The sequence below is a fragment of the Anser brachyrhynchus genome (assembly GCF_964034855.1).
Source record: "Anser brachyrhynchus genome assembly, chromosome: 4".
Taxonomy (NCBI): domain Eukaryota; kingdom Metazoa; phylum Chordata; class Aves; order Anseriformes; family Anatidae; genus Anser; species Anser brachyrhynchus.
In genome coordinates, this window is record NC_137698.1 from 62,213,389 (window position 1) to 62,234,669 (window position 21,281).

The following is a 21,281-nucleotide window of genomic DNA, read 5'->3' on the forward strand; positions in this document are numbered from 1 at the left end:
AGGACAAGTGGTTGGCTGATGGCACGGTGCCATAGGGTGATGAAGCTGGAAGCCCACATCTGTGCCCCAGCAGAGAGTGGAGGACAAAGTCATTTCACAGGAGAAGACATGTATTTAGTAACGGTTTGTCATCAACCCCTCACCCCCCTCATCACCCACACAACAAAACTGTGGTGGAAACACTTGCGTGGAGAACTGGAGGAGGCAGCTCTCCCAAGACCATTTTTGTTAGGATTGCAAGCAATATGGAACAGACCACAGCAAAAGGGAGTAGCCAATCTGCAGCTGTGGGCTGGGATTTTAATGGGAAGACTAGGAAGTGGTTGGGTGGTTTGGAGGATTCAGAATAAAACAACAGTCAGAGATCCTCCTTGGGAGAACTTCAGTCAGTTGAACAGTGTGATTGGAAATGAAAGGAACATGTGGAAAAGAGTGTGAATGAGTCTCTTTCCCCTTGTGAGTATCATTTGAAGGGGAAAAGAAAAATGAAAGGCAGGAGAGGTTAAACTGACTGTTAAATAGAAGCACATTTCTTGCACATAAAGTTTTATTGTAAGGGTTGTGTTTATGGGCCTGGTGAGAAGGGCTGATTAAATGGCAGGTTAATAAAGGAACAGCATGTGGTTTCTGACCTAGGTGGAGAAAAAGTTATAAGGTGGGAGAGAAAAAAGTCTGACTGAGGGCCAAGCATGGAAAGAGGAAATCTTACATCGACACAGCTCATAATCAGTGCTCCGTATTTAACATGAAGGAAGCTACTGCAGAGAGGAAAGAGAAATATGGCATGTACCATTACTTCACCATCAAGACCAGTAAATTCATGACTAGAATCTGTTATCGGACTATAGTCCGCTACCATCAAAGCCAAATCTAGTAAGGCTATAAAGAGCTGAAAGCTTTGCAGGTAACATTGCATGTTAAAACAAAACAAAAAGAAAAAAAGAAAAAGAAAACGTGAACAATTTACAGAGATACTATTAATATATACAATGATACAATTATACTTCCACTGGATAACAGAACCATAGATAAGGTGACCTGGATGCAATAGCCGCTGTAGAATTTGGTCTGAAGACATCCAAGAGCTGTCATAGAAACCAATGTCATAGAAACTAATGTCACAGAATATCCAAGTTGGAAGGCACCCTTGTGGGATCATCAAGTCCAACTTCTGGGTCCCCAAAGGACCACCCAGAAAAGAAAAAAAAAAATAAAAATCAGAACATGTGTATAACAATATGTAATTTCCAAACATCTACACTTACAGGAGTACTGAAGATCCAAACTAAATAAAGGAGTTCCTATTTTTGTAGTAGCCTAGCCTACTGCCTCACTCAGCTTGAAACCCCTTCCATCATTCTCATTACCAAAAGCCAAAATGTATGTGAAGAATGGAGGAAAATACTTTGGTTTTCTATGCCTGTGGTCAACAAACTTGGTCTAACATGACCAAATTTTGCCAAAGCTTCTACACATCTGTAGAAAAAGCTTCTACACATCTACACTGGTGTCTGCCAGGCAAATTCCATCTACTTGCATCTGTGATACTTTTCTTTCTTTGTTGACTTAGTATTTCCCGAAATACAAACCTGTTTGACCTATGCTCTTGGAACTGCCTATTTAGTGTGGTAAACTATCAGTTCCACTGCTTCATTAGCACTTTAGGTAAATACCAGTGTTTCAGCAGAAATACATTATCTTTATGCAAATTTAGACTTGCTGTTCTATTACAGAACATAATGACAGGATGCCCTCAAGTGGCAAAATACAAACTCCACCCAGTAAAAATTAAAGTAGTTACTATATAGACATTCCGTACTAGAAGAAACCCTGCTGGCTCAGTTATAGACACTCTAAATAAACTTAAATATCTCCTACACCTTAAAAGAAGGTGTAGTAAGAAAAACAATCTTAATAATAAAATTAATTAAAATCACAATATGTAACCTTTGTAAGACAAGATTTGGGGCAAGAAAGAAGTTCCTAAACATGGGCAGTTATCTGGTTTTTAACCTACATGCATTGATTAATTTATTGTCTACCTTACTAACCTCTAGTTCTTTCACAAAACTAGGAAAACATTCATGCACTTCCCAGTATTATTAAATAAGGACTATTAATAAATAGTATAATTGCACAAACTCTCATACATTTGAATTAAGCAAGCCATGAGACTTCCATTTCAAAATCATACAGTAGTAAACCCTATGAAAGTGAAGCGCATTAATGTATTCATAGGGAATCAGAGATGATGTTTTATTGGTTCACTGTTCTCTGGCAATACAGCACACATTTACACAAATCATTTTCTGAATTTGTAGGAAGTTGGCTTGCGCTGAACTGGTAACAACAACAAAAAGAAATATTCAGCAGCTGGTATATATATATATATTTAAGTTCTAACTCAAAATAATTTTCATCTCTCTTTTAATAAAATAAATGAGTATTTGACCAACCTATTTTTTTTCAGTCACTCAGTAGAGTTTCTACAGATAGTCAATTAAATACTGTAGTTGTTATAAATAAGACAGAATATGCAAGATTGACATATTTTTTAATACTTCAAATACTTCCATGATGACTCTAATTAACAGAACAGAACTTTCTGGTTGCTATTCCTTTAAAACTGCATTATTTAACTAAACAGATCTCATCTGAAAAAACAGTAACAGCAAGTTGAAAAATAAGTGATAAGTGGCTGAGCTAATTCTAAACTCTTCCTCTTTAAAGTCACTGTTTTATCTAACATTTGAGGTTTCTCTTCATTAGGTCTGTAACTTTCTTAAAACTTCCTATTACCATGAGAGCCACAAGTATTATTATTATTTTTTTTAAATAGGTAATTCTACATACATTCATGAGGCTGATGTGACATCATCCACGTTACTCAAGGACAAAGAACTTGGCTTTATTAAAACATCATGCTTTTCAGTCTTTTGCTAGGCTAAGGCCAATAGTATTTCTAAAAGTACTGCATTGAGCATTTTGCATGAAGGCTGAGGTTTCTTTAAATAAATAAATAAATAAATAAAGTAAAATAGATAACCTTATTCTCATCTTTGAGAAAACAGAAAAGCTGTGAAAAATAATTAACGTTACCACAGGTGTGGGAAATGATTCTGGAATTATTCCCTTTTTGCACATTTATTTCCCTGACTCCCTGCTTAGGCAGCTACGTGCCCACATAATGTGGGCCTTGCCCTCTTACTCTCCCCTTCTGACTGCCTGGGTCAGTCTTTACATAAAAGAAACCAAGTTCCACCTACAAAGCTGTCTCTCTGTCTTTATTTTCATGGCAGACACTTTTATATCAGAGTACTTTCATCACAGTGGCACCCATACCAGAGCCACAATACTGTAGTTAAGGGTCTGTTCTTTGGCATTTCTATTCTAAAGCACTATTGTATGAGGTTGCTCAGCAGCTAAAATTCCTTCCATGCTGAGACTTGGCATACAAGTGCTTAGCTCAAAAGCAATTTAATTTTTTTTTTTTAAATTTTGTTTTTAACTCTCAGCTGTCCCTTTAGAATATGTAAAGGTGAAAAACAATAAGTGCTGGCTGTCTTTGAATGATTGCTGGCTTTATGATGATGTGCATGAAATTTACAATGAAATATTGCATGCTGTTTGTCAGTAATGTAGCTTAAATTGTTTTCAGGGACTATCTGAAATCCTTGGATTGTTCTCTCTGAAATAAGTAAAATGAGATACAATAGTAATTTTGTCTTATGAATGGATGCTACCTTCACTAGAGAGAAAGAGTACTCTCTTATAATAATACATTTTGAACATCATAGTCACTGTTATTTTAAATGTATAGACAAAAACCAGTAGACAAAAATCAGAATACCTTTATTATCAGAGTAGCTATAACCAGGAGATCCAGGAGATAAAACATTTTCCACATGGAATGAAACAGTCTTCATGTCCCCAAGATGAAACGGTCTATCTAACAAGGTTCCCTCTGAGGATTTCACAGCATCCTTTGAAGCTATTGTTAGTGGTTGCTCATAGTGGCAAGGTGCCAGACTGATGGACTTTTGGTCTGTTCTTGTGCGGTTAAGAATGGAAAGGGTGCCTAGCAGCTTAATGTGGATTAATGGTGCCACTTTAAATTATATCACCCTTGTTTCAGAAAAGTCAGGAAAACACTGAACCATATTACATCAGCATACTGATTTACAGTTCTCAAACACTCACAGACATTACTAGCCATAGAAAAAAAAATAAAATTTAACACACAAAGGATTCTTATTTCATCTTGTAATAGGTGATGAAGACCTGGGTGTTTTGTTTTAAGAACTGCTGGTAGATAATGTAGATATTCAGGAACAGATACAAACTGTAACATAGAGAACTTTCTATTTAAATAGATTAAATTATGAAACTTGACTGTTTATTCCCACACTGGAGAAAGGGTGAAGCTTTAACATCCCAGCAGGACCCTCTCCTTGTGTACTAAACATGACTGAACATAGAATTTACCCACTGCAGGAAGAGGTACCATGGGAAGCCATTTCATTCAATTTGATCATAGTTTGGCTTGAAATCTGACACTAGGAACCAATTTTCTGAAGGCATACTGGCCATAATCTGTAATTTATTCTTGAGTGTTAAATGCCAAATGTAAACGGTCTACACATTTTCCAGAAGTTACCTGATTGATCATATCTGAACTATCTAGACTGGCTTTAATTCTGTTAGACTGATTGCATACTAGAAGAATGACATGCAAGCATATAGGGATCTAAGCCTTTTTCACCTGTCATGCAGGTTTTCCAGTACGCATTGTGGTCCAGTAAAGTAAGCTGTCCTGAAAAAAAAACTGTTCATGATCTGAAACTATTTCTTTAAGTGTTTTCTTCTTCGAGAATAATACTCTTGCATTTATTGTCCTTTACAGCTGTGCTTATCCAATCCAATGTACTCCTAAAGATACAAAGTAAGAATTAGGTACCAAGAGTTGTCTCCTTTGAGAAATGTTTGCATTCATATGACATTTTTCTTTCCCATTTTCTTGTCGTGTTGGGCTTCTGTATCTAAAGGCATCTGTTTTTTTCCTCCCAATGTAGAAACAAACCAGTAAATTGAAATACTGTGTCCTACTTGCTGCAGCAAGTTTACAAGTAGGTAGAAAAACTGTGGGCATGCGTAAGACTTCAGAATTTAAGAGTAGTTTCTTCTCAGAAATGGGTTGTGATCACTAGAATGCTGGTTCTTCTGGAGTTCTTATGAGAATATTTGTAATCAATAGCATTCTCCTCTCTCCCCACCGCCCCTCCAGTGTTGAAGCAAGATAGCAAGATACTGGTGGTTGAAACAAAGAACTTCATGGGAAGAATAAAGGCCAAAACCCATATGTCTTTATTGGTAAAAACATGATCAGTTCCACTGCCTTCGATTTTACTAGAAAATCAAACAGGGAAATATTAACTGGAATTGCAGCAAAACTCCAATTCAAAATCAATTGTCTACAGGAATAGTAAAGAAAACCTTTTGAATATCAGCCAGTTATGCCTTTTTTATTTTAATTTTTTGGTGCAAATATCTTCCTTGACAAGTGTCTCAGTCTAGTGTGATAATCAGCTTTTTCAACAAAATGTACAAAATTTCTGAAGCAGTTAGGCAGCATTACTGTCTAAATACACCAAACTGTAATTTTCAAATCAGAGCTACTGTATTTTCTGTAGCTATACAATCACAAATTAGTAAATGCTTAAATTAGTGGGCTTCCGTTTGGAATCACTAGCGAGGCCTTTAACTACAGTACAGCAGTGTGAACACACTTGTGTAATACACCCAATTAGTAAATCATTCTGTTCCTTATCACCCAATTAAAGATTGCTTTTCGTTTTACACTTTTTTACATATTTGTGTGAGTTTAGGTGTATACGATTACATATAGATTACAGAAGTAAAACAAGTACTTATTTATGAGACATTATTTCCGAGTTATGTAACTGAAAAGCTCTTCTTCACCCAGTGGATCTTTATAAGGTTCTTAATTGTGTAGCAAATGTAGGTGATGGATGTGTAGAGATTAAAAACAGTTGTCTTAGTCTCTTGATCTTTAAATTGTGAGCTAGTGGCACTCTTTTAATTAAGCCTGTTTAATCATTTCTTCTTTCAAAAGAATGTTCCATGTTTTGCTTTAATGATGGACACTATTTCCTGCCTTACAAGCTGTTAAGATTGATGAGAAATTTTAATAAATTAAAAAAGAGATAAAGAATATCTTGATTAGACTTCCTAAGTATTCAAAGAAGAAAAGGAGTGAATAAATACATCACAAAATGTCAGGATACAGCCACTGCATACAATGGCTGAAAAACAAACAAACAAACATAAAAAAACAGTAATGACAGTTTTGTAAAGAATTAATTACATTAAATAAGTTATCAAGAACATCCAAATACACGTAAGCACAGAGAAAAATAGGGAAGAAAATCCATATCAGAAATTTAATATAATGCATGCCGTTAATCTCTAGTTACGTTTTATGTCAGTAAAACTCCAATTTCAATTTCAGAAACATTTCAATACATTTGTAAAAATGGTTATAATTTAGTTTCTTTCCAAGTAAAGAAATAATGATTTACCTTAGCTATATATAAGTTGGTTATTTATTGGTTATTTAGCTCTCCTTTTTAAAAATCACAGTTTTGTCTTAAAAAAAAAAAAAGGGGAAGGGAAGGGAAGGGAAGGGAAGGGAAGGGAAGGGAAGGGAAGGGAAGGGAAGGGAAGGGAAGGGAAGGGAAGGGAAGGGAAGGGAAGGGAAGGGAAGGGAAGGGAAGGGAAGGGAAGGGAAGGGAAGGGAAGGGAAGGGAAGGGAAGGGAAGGGAAGGGAAGGGAAGGGAAGGGAAGGGAAGGGAAGGGAAGGGAAGGGAAGGGAAGGGAAGGGAAGGGAAGGGAAGGGAAGGGAAGGGAAGGGAAGGGAAGGGAAGGGAAGGGAAGGGAAGGGAAGAAAAAAGAAGCAAAAAAGTGAAAGCCTGTTCTTCATGCTCTAGACATAGGAAACTTACACAAAAGAATACAAGGTTCTCATCAATTGCCAACAGGGAGGAATATTTGGGAATATTAATTGATTGTAAGACTATTGAGACCCTGTAACAGGCTGGGGCTGAAAATAAATAAATAAATAAATAAACAAACAAACAAACAAACAAACATGAATAATATTTTAGAAAAGTGTCTTGAAAAGCACTTCAAAGATACACAATGAAATACCATTGATTTAGTATTGATTCCTCATCTAGAATTCTGTGAGCATTTTGGTAGATGTTATGTGACAAAAATAAATTCAAACTTGAATGATTTCAGAAAAAGGTCATTAATATAGTCAGATGAATTAATTATTTACTTTATGAGAAGAGAATTAAAAAAGAAAAAAAAGTATATTTAGTCCAGTAGGTAGAAGACTGAGAAGGACAGTATAGACAAGCAGGGGGGAACAGCTTGGTTTCGGATGATATGAGTAAGCTCAGAAGCAAAAGTTTCATTAGTAAATTGAAGCTGGAAATTAGAATGTTCTGAATAAAACCCTTCAGTATGAATAGAGGGAAGTAATACAGTAATTTTAAGTGGAACTTGAAATTGTGTATAGGATACAGAGTATGTCATGGTTTTGTGTGGTGGGAAGGGATGAGATACAGTGACAATGAGGTTAGCGCAATAACTGGCAGAAAAGCATTGTTAGATCATGTTCCCCCCATCAGCTGACTTAGCACAAATGGACTTGGAAAGGCCTGTCATGTAGCTCTTTATTTCTGCTTTTGTTCCTGCTACTATCAGTGCTTATGAAGTTGCTTCCAGTCCTGTCTTCTCTATATCTACTTGCTATCTAAATTTCAGTTAAGAGAGCATAAAACCTGCATGCATTTTCAGGATTTTTCAATATGTTTGATGTAAAAAAAAAAAAAAAAGGACAATGAAAATACAGGTGAGAGGCTTCTCATATACTATTTCTTGTCAAGCCAAGTGCAGTCTAGCTCCTGCAGCATCATAGTACACATAGGCTGATCTACTCACCATTGATGTGAGTACACAAACAGTGAAGCTAATTTAGTGCAGTGGCTGAAACTGATTGACCTAAGCACATGTAAATCCAGCATACTGTAATCAGGAGGTTTGTTTTGTGTTTGCATTCCAAACACAACAACTTGAATTTCTTAAACTGCCCAAAATATCTCTCTGCAATGTTGTTTTCCCCCCCCATGATATGAGGTAAAAAAAAAATTGTTTTTATCATTTACCTCTAGCACACATGTATCCCTGGCACATTCTAGAGACAGAAAAAAAAATGAATGAATGAATAAATAAATTTAATAAATAAATACTTTGCTCATGGATTTTAAAACCTAAGGAGTTCCTTTAATGTGTGAAATCTAGATGAGGATCGTTACTTGAACTGCTCTTAGCTCATCTGCAATTTACAAGGCAATAGCAGAGATGTAAGCATGCTTGAATCTTCAAATAGAGGTAAAGGAATGGACGAGTGAGGCCCCATGCCTGAAATCTCACTCTAGACCTAAAAGTGAACACTCCCGAGTAATTGTGTGCATAGGGTTGATATGCATTTCACATACAGTGGAAACCATACCTACTTTATGTTGTCTCCTCTAACTACTTGTGTGAGAAAAGGTTGTACCCCTGAAGTTTGGGAGTGTGACATTTCTGTTCAGACACAAATCATCTTAGCATTTGTAGCTGGGGCTCTTACCCTTTGCAAGATGCCTGACAGTAGCTGATAAACTGTGAGAAGTGGGTCATCTTCCCAGTTAAGCCACTAATCTAATGTTTGGCAAGAAACATGAGGGGAAAAGGACAATAATACACATGAACATACATGCCTAATACACCAGGAACCTCTAATGCCTCTAATTGTTTATGCACCAAGATACCAATGGAAAATAAATAAGGATGTTTGTATGTTTTTTTTCTCATGTGTCCATATGGCTCATACAGGGTTAGTATTTAGCAATTGAGTCTTGAACATTGGCAGCAGAACAGGAGAAATCATGTGAAAAGAATAGCCAAAAATGTCAACTTTAGCTTTAGTGGTATAAATGCATTCAGTCAGAAGAGAAAATCCCCAGAACAGGTATAGGACTAAAAAGAGTAGGCCAGCTAGAAAGCTTACCTTATGTACAGAGTTCATAAAGTCGCTATTCATTCCATATCAAAATTTGCCTGTTTCATAATCTGATACAGTCTGGAAATTAAAATGTTCTGATTCGCCTCTTGCTGATGCTAGGTAATGCTGAAAAAACAGAAATGGCAAACACCTGTTGAGGTGAGGTGCTTGAATATGAATAGCAAGTTTTTCCCTTAGGTTTTCTATATATTTGCTTAAGTAAAAACTTCACAAAGCAATGGACATAAGAGGCCTTTTCTGCACAGAGGTTTTTTGTACCTGCTCATTCAAAGATGGAGTAATGAGAACATAAAGTGTTACGTATTTGGCAATTCAAATCAGGTGCTGCAGTTTCTTCTTCTCATGTATTCTGCCAGATAGCTGGACTTCCAAACTACTGAGTTGTACAGAGGCTGTGTTCTTCAAAGATGGTCCCTTTAATGAGAACTTATTTTATTTTATATTATTTTGTTTTGTTTTATTTTATTTTCCACCAGGCAGCACACTGAATGATGTTGAAACATGTCAATTATATATAACCTATTAATTTTCCTACATTTTGTTCTTCAGGTTGTTATCATAAAACTCAGATCTGAAACTTGTCAGGGAAGAAGAGAATTTTTTTATTATTATTATTTCTTGTTCATGCCTAGTAACATAAATTACAGCAAGAAGAATTCTTTAATAGCAAATTAAAACCATTTGCATCACAGCCAGAATACCAAGTGTGATTAGAAAAGTAAAGTAATTTGAATAAACTAATACCATTCTTGTATTATTTGATGCAAGATGCAATGTAACTATATCAAAATTTGTCTAAAGCATATACTATACTATAATTATTTAAGTTTGCAGCCATGCTCATTAATTTAAAAATCCATTATTCTGCTTTTGAGTTGAACACTATGAATATTATTTTTTAAATCCTGTCTGTCTTTAAAAGCATGAGGCATACACAGGTCAGTGAAAGCTACTTTATGTATTTTCTAATGGCCTAACTTCCTTGAAAGCAGCAGCAAGCAACTGGCCTGACTGGGACAAAAACCGTTAGTTGCTTTATCCACCTCTGACACTAGGAGAGACTTTTCCTGGATAGGATGGGGTTTTCCTCTTCAGCCAGGCAGTTCAACACTTTCCCATGTGAGTTGCTGCAGTTGGTAAAAGAGGATTTCTGAACAACTCATGATGCCTCGCTAACTCAGTTTTGATGGGGTATAAGCCTAATATGTTTGTAGGTGCTATTCAGCCCAGTGGCACAATGGCTGCTATTGCTTTACTTCCTCACCCAGGCATGTCTAGCAGGGTATCCTCTCTTACTGTCTTTGATACCAGGCACAGAGCATGAGCTGGAATTGTATTGAGTTTATATAAATAAGCAAAGTCTTAACAAATGCTGCTGCAAAACCACAGTGCATATTATTCTAGCATACATAATAGTAATAAATATCTATTGAATGGAAACATTTTGATTTCTTTTTAATTAAGATAACAGTTTAACAACTTTTCTGAACTATTTAAATAATCAATATTTATACCTCCAAGCTTGTTCTAATATGACCAGCATCAATGTTATAGTTCTCATTTAAAAGTATCACAAGAAACCAGTATGAGTTTCTGAAAAGTTCAGGTGTGGCTTAAAGATAATGTCATCAGTCTGAAATTTGTTCACTGCAAAATAGTCAAGACAGTAGCCTGTCTGATGCCTATCTTTGTGTTGAATTACTTTGCCACTACTTTACCACAAAGATGGTATTGCAAACATATTAATTTTTATACATTTGTTCTCTATTCTGTGAAAATATCTCTAAAATTATAATTGAATATTAAGTTTAATGGAAATGACAACACAAAGCACTGGCAAGTACACCAAAATAAACTAAGCAAAAATAGGGTTCTAATTAATTTTTCACAGTAATTCTGTGTTTTACTTATTACTACCTTTTGTCTGTAAGGGTTATGAGTTCTCTATCTCATTTAAAGTAAAATTGACTAAAATATTAATTACTGGCAATTTGTCATAGTTTTGGTCGAGTTAGAGTTACCTTTTTTCATAGAGGCTTGAATGATGCTGTGTTTTGGATTTTTGATGAAAACAGTGTTGATAACACACTGATGTTTTCAGTTGTTCTCCAGCAGTGCTTACACAAAGCCGAGTACTTTTCAGCTTCTGATACTGCTGTGCCAGCAAGGAGACTGGGGTGCACAAGAAGCTGAGAGGGGACAGCCAGGACAGCTCACCCAGAGTGGCCAAAGGGATGTCCCATACCATGTGTTGTCATACTCAGCAATAAAAGCTGGGTTAAAGAAGAAAGAAGGGAATGACGTTTGGAGTGATGGTGTTTGTCTTCTCAAGAAAACATTATGCACGATAAGCCCTGCTTTCCTGGAGGTGGCTGAACACCTGCCTGCCAATGGGAAGCAGCAAGTGAATTCCTTGTCTTTGTTTGCTCATGTGGCTTTTGCTTTACCTAGTAAACTGTCTCTCTCTCAACCCATCAGTTCTTGTGCTTTTACCTTTCGGATTTTCTCCCCAATCTTGCTTGGGGAGAGCGAGCAAACAGCTGTATGGTGCAGAGCTGCCTGCTGGGGTTAAACCACAACAAAATTAAATTATTTTCAGGCTGCAGCTTTCAGGGTGGTACCACAAACTAAACCTTTCTTAAATTATTCATCTTCTCCATTAGTGATTTGGGATTTTAAGATATTGTCACATAATATTAGGGGAAAGGTTTAGGGGGGATCTCTGAATTTCCCTCTGCAAAGTCAGGGGGATCTTTGAATTTCAGTGTGTGGATACAGCAGTGATGAAATGATGGCTTAATAAATTAATGTTCTCCTTGTTTTTAGGTAGCAGAATCATTTTCAAATGTCAGTAAAAAATAATTCTTATTTGCTATAAACATTCTTGGGGAGAAATGAAAAGAAGGACCGTGGTCAAACCCAACCATTGAAGCCAACCTGTGATTTCTCAGTGCTACAAATCTGATAAATGTAATCTTTCTGAAAATTTCACCTAAAGCAATTATTGTTGAAGTATCAAACAAAAACAACACTTCTTTCTTTCTCTTCCTTCCTTTCTTCCTTTCTTTCCCCCCAGTGCACCTTGCTCCAGTGTCATTCTCAGCACCTCAGATAGTTTTAAGGCAATAAAACTAATATTGCCAATATTCAGCTTCAGCAAGCACCATATGTCTTCAGCTAAACCTTAATCACTTTCTGTGATTCTAGCAATAATTTTTTCAGTTAACTTGGGTGAAACAATGAGACGTACATGATAGCTTCATGACTGTTCGACAGAAGAAAGGCTTGCTGGCATGAAGTTAACTAAGAAACTAAGGAGACTTAAACAAACATGTCCACGCTCTAGTTTTCACATTGTGGGTTTCAAGTTTTAAAGGAAAGGTCCCTGTGACAACCCTGGAAATACTTCTACTAAGTCAGCAGAATTTTGCATTGGTGTCTATGAGCACCAGAACTATCAGCCAGGTGTAAGACTGCTAGTGAGCCAGTATTACAGCCACAGCAGCACCAAGCTCTGTATGAGGACAATAAATTAGGTTTTGGTAAACTATCGTTCCCTGCCTGGACTATGACCAATTCCCACACTTCCTATTTAGTAGACTGTGGCAATTCTGTAGACACAACTCACAGATAAAGAACAGTTAGACTGCAGTTAGAGTAACTGTTAGAAACTTTTTCACCCTCATATACTTAGAGGATTCTCTCAAGCTGCCTGGTGTCCATTAAAAAATACCTTTAAGAAGGTACTCTTTGGTACAGGTCTTCTTAAAAGGAAAAACTGATGAATTATAGACAAGCTTAATTTTAATTCCTGTAAAATGCTTAAACAAATACATTATTTCTGACCACCTAGAAGATAACAAGTAAATAAGAAAAAAAACATTAAACATTTGTTATAATCAATCATTGTCCATTTTTAAAAGATTTAACGAGCTTATGTAGTGCTATATGTTTTGACTTCACTAAGATTTCTATCTGTCTTGCATGATTACTTGAAACTACCCTGAGATGAGCATGTGGATGGATGAAACCAGGTTCTGAAGCTCAATGTCAACTTAGAAGGATATATTAAGTAGGATTTCACCATGATCTGGATGGGAGCTATATACTTAGAAGTTGTTTCATATAGACTGCGTACACAGAATCCACGAGTGGGAGTGACTGAAGGTGCTTCTGAGTACAGTGCTGGGATTCAGCATGATCCTTAGAAAGACAGACACCCTTCAGCAAGGACAAATGCAGAGTTCTACAGGTAGGTATCCTCAGCTGTCTGACATAGAAGTTAGAAGTGAGTGCCTAAGTGACAGTTATATAGAAGAGGACATACGTTTTTTAGCAGATCAAAAGCTGAACGTGAACCACAAACTTAGCACTGCTGAGAAAACACAAATAATACCAACACAACACAAATAATGTAACTGCAAGATAAATTATGTGGCCCTTTTCATGCTTGTCCTTTCTTGGACATAGCAACTCAACCAGCACAGGAAAATCCACAGGAGAGCAAAGAAAGGGATCAAAGATCATTGCTAAGGCTCTGTTGGGATCTTTGAGTTGGCAAACAAGCAGCAAAGAGAAGAAAAATCATTCTTATATCTGTTGTGGACAAAGTGCCATGAAGTGCCACAGAATCAGAGTTGAAAGGGGCTTTGAAATATTCTTGCAGACATCATCATCTCTTCTAAATATGTTCTGGTTTAGACCATGAACCATTAGTTTGAATGGAAAACTATTTTTAACTGCCACTTCCCTGTTACTTAGAAACTTCCTTCTCGAGGAATCAGATCATACAAAACTCAGATCACAGGATAAATTCATATTGCAAAATTAATATATCCTGCAGCATGCTATGTGAGATTTGTTACCATTCCTTGTTTTTGGTGTCAGTTGAAGATAATGGCTGATTCTTGGGTATTGGCAGCCTAAGAAAGTAGCAAAACCAAGAGAATTTTCAAGAATCTTTCAAGAAAATCTAATTTTCCAATCACTGTTTCTTCTAGAAAAAAATGCTTATGAAGATTGGCCTGTCTCTACTCAACAGCCACTTATTATTAGAAAATGTAGCAACTGGTAATTAGGCTGAAGTCTGAAAATAAACATAAACATTATTTTATACAAATCTTTAAAAGAAAATATAACCATTTAGATTCCTCCTGATAAAATTATGAGGCCCAACTAGTTAACCCTTAAAGACAGCAAACAAGATAAACAATGCTTCCATGAGAGCTTGCCAGGCACAATTTATTCTTACAATATTATCCTTATTGTCAATACAGTCAGACACGATCTGATCTGATGTTTGATCTACACTGTGTGGAAGGAGTGTTAATTTTTATTAGGTTCTAAAAAATGTATGTGTCAAATTACATAAGGAAATGAACAGAAAAATGGAGAACTGTGAATGAAACAAACAGAGAAATTAATCAGTAGGCTAGGAAAAAAAAAATAATGTTTTATTTCCCCTATTTAAATTCTGAAGTACTTTTTCTCACAAAACAATTTTTTCAACCGGGCAAAAACATAGACTTGGTCTGTCCTTTGTGCCTCTCCCATTTTTGCCTTGTTATAAAGAAGGAAATTTGAAAGGTATCTCCACTCAAGTTTACTAACTGTTTAGAAAATTCATAGAAGAAAAATGTGGTCTCTCACCTTCTGTAGCAAAGACAGAAAAATCTCAATCCCTCAGTTCCTACTCCCTATGAAGATCTTACATCAAATACAGAAAATAGAGAGACCTCTTAAATCAAAAGGACTGCTTGGTTCACTCTACAATAATAAGCAATATTTTACAATTTAAAAAATCCTAATTTTCTTTTAAATGTTATTATATTTTTTAAAAAGTTTCAAGGTTTAATAGAATTTACATCTGTTTAAGATTGTCCCCTTTCTCCAAAAGTGTAGCTTAACATCCTCTGAGAAGAATAAATCCATTATTCTTGTCAGTCTCAATAATCAGTTTTCATTGAAAAGTAACTTGATAAAGTGACAAAGAGCAATAGTAGCATGTCAGGCAACCTAAGAGAAAACATATATTGGAAAGTCTACTCTGTGCTCTTTTGAACCTTCATAAGAAGTGATCTTGAAATGAGAGCTGCACTAAGCTTTTTGTTAAAGATCCAAACTGCAGAGAAAGAGCTCCTTTAGGAGAAAATCTTTTGAACTTTATATATTTGAATCAGCTGTTTTATCTGGAAAACCTGTAAGAACATTTTTGCTACATGAATTTAGAACAAAAATCGTGTATTTAATTCAGTGCATTTACATAGTTGAAGAAGGATTTCTGAAATGACTTTTCTTTAACTCTCTAAGATTTCAAGGCTTATGGGACTTTAAAACATAGTTCACATTCCTGCAGTTTTAATTGAGCTGTATGTGCAGTTTTATAGAAAAGAAGAATTTTGGATGGGCGTTTAAATGTCCAGCATATTAAAGGTAGACTGGTAAAATTCTATTTAAGGTTAGCAGGGAATAATTGACATCATGATAAACATATTATCCTAATTAGAAAGAGAGAGCAGTAGATAATGTTTTTGCTGTTGAAAAAAATGAAACTGTATCACATTCACAAATAAATGTCATTGGAATACTTCTTTTCATTTGCATTACATCCAGAAATTTTTAACACACTTTCAAATTATATATTAGCTAAAATTATTAGACCAGAAGAGAACACTCCAATCTTCTACTCTATTCTCCTATGTAATACAGACCCCTGAATTAATTAATAGATGACTTCCAAAAGCAAAATATTTTGAGAGAGAGGATTCACAATACTCCTAGTAGTTCCTTCCAGTGTATTATAATCTTTAATTTTTTAAATTCTTACAATATTTCTGGTTTTAATTTTTCTAACAATAACTTCTTACATTTTGATCTTATTACATCATTGGGTGAAACATTGTAGAACTTTTCATTCAGAAATTTGTCAGTCCCTTATGATTCACTGTGATCAAATCTCTCCAAAAGCTTCCCTTTTATGCTCTAAATAGATAGACTTTGAGTCTTAGACTATAAGGCATGCTTTCCAATACTTTGATCATCCTCCTGGTACCATTTTTAATCATTTTCCATTGGTGTATTTCATTCACTTTAGAGAATTGGATGTACTCTAAAACAAACATGCCTGATGCTTAATTTTTAATTAAAAAAAAAAAAAAAAAAAAAAAACTATTTAAACTATTTAAACTAAACTATTTAATTAAAAAAAAAAACTTTTAATTATGTCTATGATAGTAAGACAGGTCTCTTAATTCTGGCTAAACTGGTGAATGCCATTTGATGATAGTGCTAGTCTTCAGTTTCATAGAAAGAAAGAGTTTATTGGAACTCTCTTTTAAGTGGAATTTTTTCCATGCACAGCTGTGCCCCACTATGCACTTCATATTGTTCTTCTGTAAAGTCTTTATCAATGAATATTTCATCACTTCCCTTCATTGACTAACATATGTTCCAATACCAGTAGAATATCTTTTTCAAAAAGTATCGTGCCTTGATGTGATGTTTATCTCCCATACAAACAAAGGGTAAAGCTCCTCTTGACTTTCTGCAGAATGGAAGAGGCAGTGTTAAAATCTCTGAGAGATCTAAGTCTAAATTCTTCTTGGTATTTCATAATACATTTATTGAAATCTTCCATTAAAATCAAAGTATTGATGAATTTCTGTCTGCAAAACATTCACTGAGTTTGTAGAGGGCTCAGACAGTACCAGTGATATATACATATATATATATACACCCATATAATTAAAACAGCAGCCTTTAAATTATTAAAATCATCATGCAATTTTAAACCCCTCTGATCTTACTATGGACAATTGAAGTTTCAATCTTTCCTTAGAACCTTTCAGAAAAATTTATTTCTATGTGAGATTGGATAATGTAAGGTTTTTAGTATAAAGTTTAAATTTGCTATTAATTCAAAGCTGATTTTCATAACTCTTATCAGTTATCTACAGTTCATGGTTATGCCTTTAAATTTCTTTTTGCCTCCTCATTAACCAGAGACAAACATATTCACCATGTAGAATGGAGAGAAGAAATTATCCTTTAAATATTCTAGTCTCACATTAGGAAAATGAAGCAGCTGGTCACTATAAATGCACCTTTCTTATGGAATTAAGAAAATGATGAAAAACTTCTACAGGGTTCACCATGATTCCAATTTCCATTTCTTTTGAGGATACATTACTAGATTATGTAATAGTCACCTGTTATGGAAGAAGCAGGTCAGAGAAGTCTAACAGATTTTGTTGTGCATCATCCCATGATTTACAATTCTTACGTGATTTTGCAGGCAAAAATATTCAGAGGATGTAGGTAATGAGGAAAAATCTGTCATCTTGTTAATTGCCTTTCAAACAGTTGCAGACTGCTGTTAGGCTACCCTTACCCTCCTTTTTACCTGACTAAATAAGCCCAGATATCTCAGAGACTCTTCATAGGTTCTGTGCCACAGGCTCCTGGCCATTTAGTAGCACTCTGCTGTGTGCTCTTCAGTTTCTTAATATCCTGTTTGAATTAGGGGACCTAAATGTGGACACAATAATCCACACCCGTGCTGTGTGGAGATTAATAACACCTTGGCTTGATGGCTGTGCAAATCATTGTAGCTGAGTATTCACACCAGCGTGGACTTATTAACAGTACCTTATTCACAAGAACATATGCAACCTAATACAGAACATGACTACTGAGGACAAGGAAAAGGCTGAGGTTCTCAGTGTTTTCCTTTACATCTGTCTTTAATAGTCGGTTATCAGTTATCCTGGGGTGCTCAGCCTCCTGACCTGGAAGTCTGTGATGGGGAGCAGAATAAACCCCCCATAATTCAGGTGGAAACAGAGACCTGCTAATTCACCAATACTGTCACAAGTCCATGGGGCCAGATTGGATTCACCTGAGGGTGCTGAGGGAGCTGGCAGATGTGATTGCCAAGCTGCTTTCCATCAACTATCAGCAGTCCTGGTCAGAGAGAGGTCCCAGCTGACTGGAGACTTGCTAATATGACACCCATCTAGAAGAAGGGTTGTATAGAGGACCTGTGGAACTACAGGCCTGTCAGCCCAACTTTAGTACCAGGGAAGGTTTTGAAACAGATCTCCTTGAGTGCAATCACACAGCATGTGCAGGACAACCAGGGAATCAGGCCCAAGAATCATGGGTTCATGAAAGACAGGTTCTGCCTGGCCAACCTCATCTTCTATGAACAGATGACCTGCATGGCGGATGAGGGAAAGACTGTTGATGTAGTTTACCTAGACTTCAGAAAGGCCTTTGACACAGTCTCCCACAGTATTCTCCTGGAAAAGCTGGCAGCCCATGGCTTGGACAGGCACACTTTGCTGATAAAAACTGTCTGGGCTCAAAAAGTGGCGGTGAATAGAGTTAAATCCAGCTGGTGACTGGTCACAAGTGGTGTTCCCCAGGGGTCAGTGTTGGGGCCCATCCTGTTTAATATCTTTATTGATGATTTGGATGAGGGTATTGAGTGCACTCTCAGTAAATTTGCAGATGACGCCAAGTTGTGAGGAAGTATCTATGTGCCAGAGGGTAGAAAGGTCCTACAGGGGGACCTGGACAGGCTGTATCGATAGACTGAGGCCAATGGGATGAAGTTCAACAAAACCAGGTGCAAGGTCCTGCACTTTGTTCACAACAAACACATGCAACACTACCGGCTTGGGGCAGAATGGCTGGGAAGATGTATAGAGGAAAAGGATCTGGACGTGCTGGTTGACACTTGCCAGAACATGAGCCAGCAGTGTGCCCAGGTGGCCAAGAAGGCCGATAATATCCTGGCTTGTATCAGGAATAGTGTAGCCAGTAGAACCAGGGAGGTGATTGTCCCTCTGTACTCAGGTCTGGTGAGGCCACACCTCGAGTACTCTGTTTCAGGCACCTCACTACAAGAAAGACATTGAGGTCCTGGAACATGTCCAGAGAAGGGCTATGAAACTGTGAAAGCTCTGGAATACAAGTCTTATGAGGAGCAGCAGAGGGAACTGGGGTTGTTTAGTCTGGAGAAGAGGAAGCTCAGGGAAGACCTTACTGCTCTCAAAGAAGGTTGGGGTGAGGTGGGGGTTGGCCTCTTCTCCCAGGTAACTCTTGATAGAACAAGAGGGAATGGCCTCAAGTTGTACCAGGGGTGGTTCAGGTTGGAAATTAAGAGAAATTTCTACACAGAAAGAGTGGTTAGGCGTTGGAACAGGTTTCCCAGGGAAGTGGTGAAGTCACCATCCCTGGAGGTGTTTAAAGAAAGTGTAGATGTGGCACTTAGGGACACAGTTTCATGGGCAATTTTGGTGGTAGGTGAATGGTTGGACTAGATGATCTTTTTCATCTTTTACGATTCTATGATTCTACAATGTCCACCAGGTGTTTCTCAGAAGAGCACTTAACATCCAGTCTTTTGACCGTTTCTTTTTTTATTGGAGTTTAAGGCATTTACGTGACCTCCATGACCTACAAATGTTCATTTATAGATGATGGTTCTCTCAGTTCAATTCAAGTTGAGCTATATTTAATATAGAAATCCTAAATAAGTCAGTACCAGACAGCAAATTAAAAAAAAAAAATAAAATCACATGTAATTCATTGTTGATAAAACTGTATTGTTTAAATTGCTACTTAATAGAGGAGGTGACTGTACATGACACACAAAAAAGATTATTGTGGAATTCTTCATTCTTTGCTGTGTCATTAGAAAGGAAGATGGGAAGTGAGGAGCAGGAAGGGGAAATAAATTACTGCAGGGAGCTTTTTCGAAGTCTGGTATGTACGTAATGATTGTTTTCTTCTGATACAGCATATTTATACTGTACAGGCAAGGATATCTTACTGAAAATATAGACTATAGCTTTTCTACTCTAGCTGGTGAGCTTTAAGTGGGATTTCAGATATCATGGCTGAATATTTTTAGTGCTTCTTGAAATAGAGTTTGAAATCTTAAGCAGTACTTTTCAGTCAATGTGGTAGATTTCCAGTGCTAATTTGGAACCACCTTGATCAAACATTCCTCTGATGAAGTCTAGAAAAGTAGGGGAGCTAGCTCTTAACATCCATTATTATTATTATTGTTATTATTGTTATTGTTATTGTTATTATTATTTTACTGTACTCAATAATTCTTCACAGATTACAGCATATTAACTTAAAATCAGCAGAGATCCCACATAACATCAACAATCCACCCATAGCCTGACTTAAAAGTCACTATGTCACAATTTATTATTATTTATCTGTACTCCACTCTCCCTTTTTTAAAATTACTTGCAACGTTCCTTCCAGAATTTATCTTCATGAATGGATTTCAAAATGATTAAAAAAACTCACAAACATCCACAGTGAAAAAACAGTGATGTAGTTTGATAGTTACTACAGAGTTTGAATCTCCATTGTTTCTCCACTTTTTTGATGGTGTCATTTCATTTAAATCAATGGTGTGATATCCTGGAGAATTGGGACACAAAGGGTTAGTGCAGAATCCAGTTTTATTTAATCTTCATTAGTGATCTGGAGGTGGAAGCAAACAGCTCATTAACAGAATTTGCAGATGCTAATAAATTGAGAGAAGTTATGTACCCGAGGGAAGACTGCAAAATAATAAGAGGGTATCCAACAGAGGTTTAAAATGTGGACAGAAAATAACAATTTAGCTCAGGAGAGCCTATATTAATACAACTCAGAAAATAATTAAAAACACAGATAAGAATGCAAATTAATTCCGTACCTTAAAGTAGAGAACAAGACTGCATCAGCAGAAGGATATCTTTTCTTTCTTTCCTTCCTCTGGGAAGGAAACCAGAAAACTTGGCTTAGAACTAGTCTAACATCAGTGACAGCCAAAATAGGTAGACAAAATACGCAGTTAGAGGCATAATGCAAGATGTTTCTGAATTAAGGCCTTCAGTTTTCTGAAGATGACTCTTAGTCACTATACACACTCAGTGAATTCTGGCTGAGGAACATCCACAACTTCAGTTATCTAAATATTCCCAATTATGTTATCATTCTTGGAGGTGGATGATTGGATTTTGGCTTGATGAAAATTTATATGATGATACGCAGTTTGGCTTTTTGCAAATATGCAAATTTTGTATACGTGTTTACCTTTATTAATTTTTATGCA

The 21,281-nt window shown here is 36.3% G+C and overlaps 1 long non-coding RNA gene across 1 annotated transcript; it reads right to left on the reverse strand.

Annotated features, from left to right (window-relative positions):
- Positions 1-15,336: 15,336 nt before the first annotated feature.
- On the reverse strand, positions 15,337-17,906 carry LOC308193780. The gene is made up of 2 exons (XR_013949913.1): positions 17,362-17,906; positions 15,337-16,697 (listed from the first exon to the last, which is right to left on the reverse strand). It is a non-coding gene; the product is annotated as an uncharacterized lncRNA (long non-coding RNA).
- Between the last annotated feature and the right edge of the window lie 3,375 nt (positions 17,907-21,281).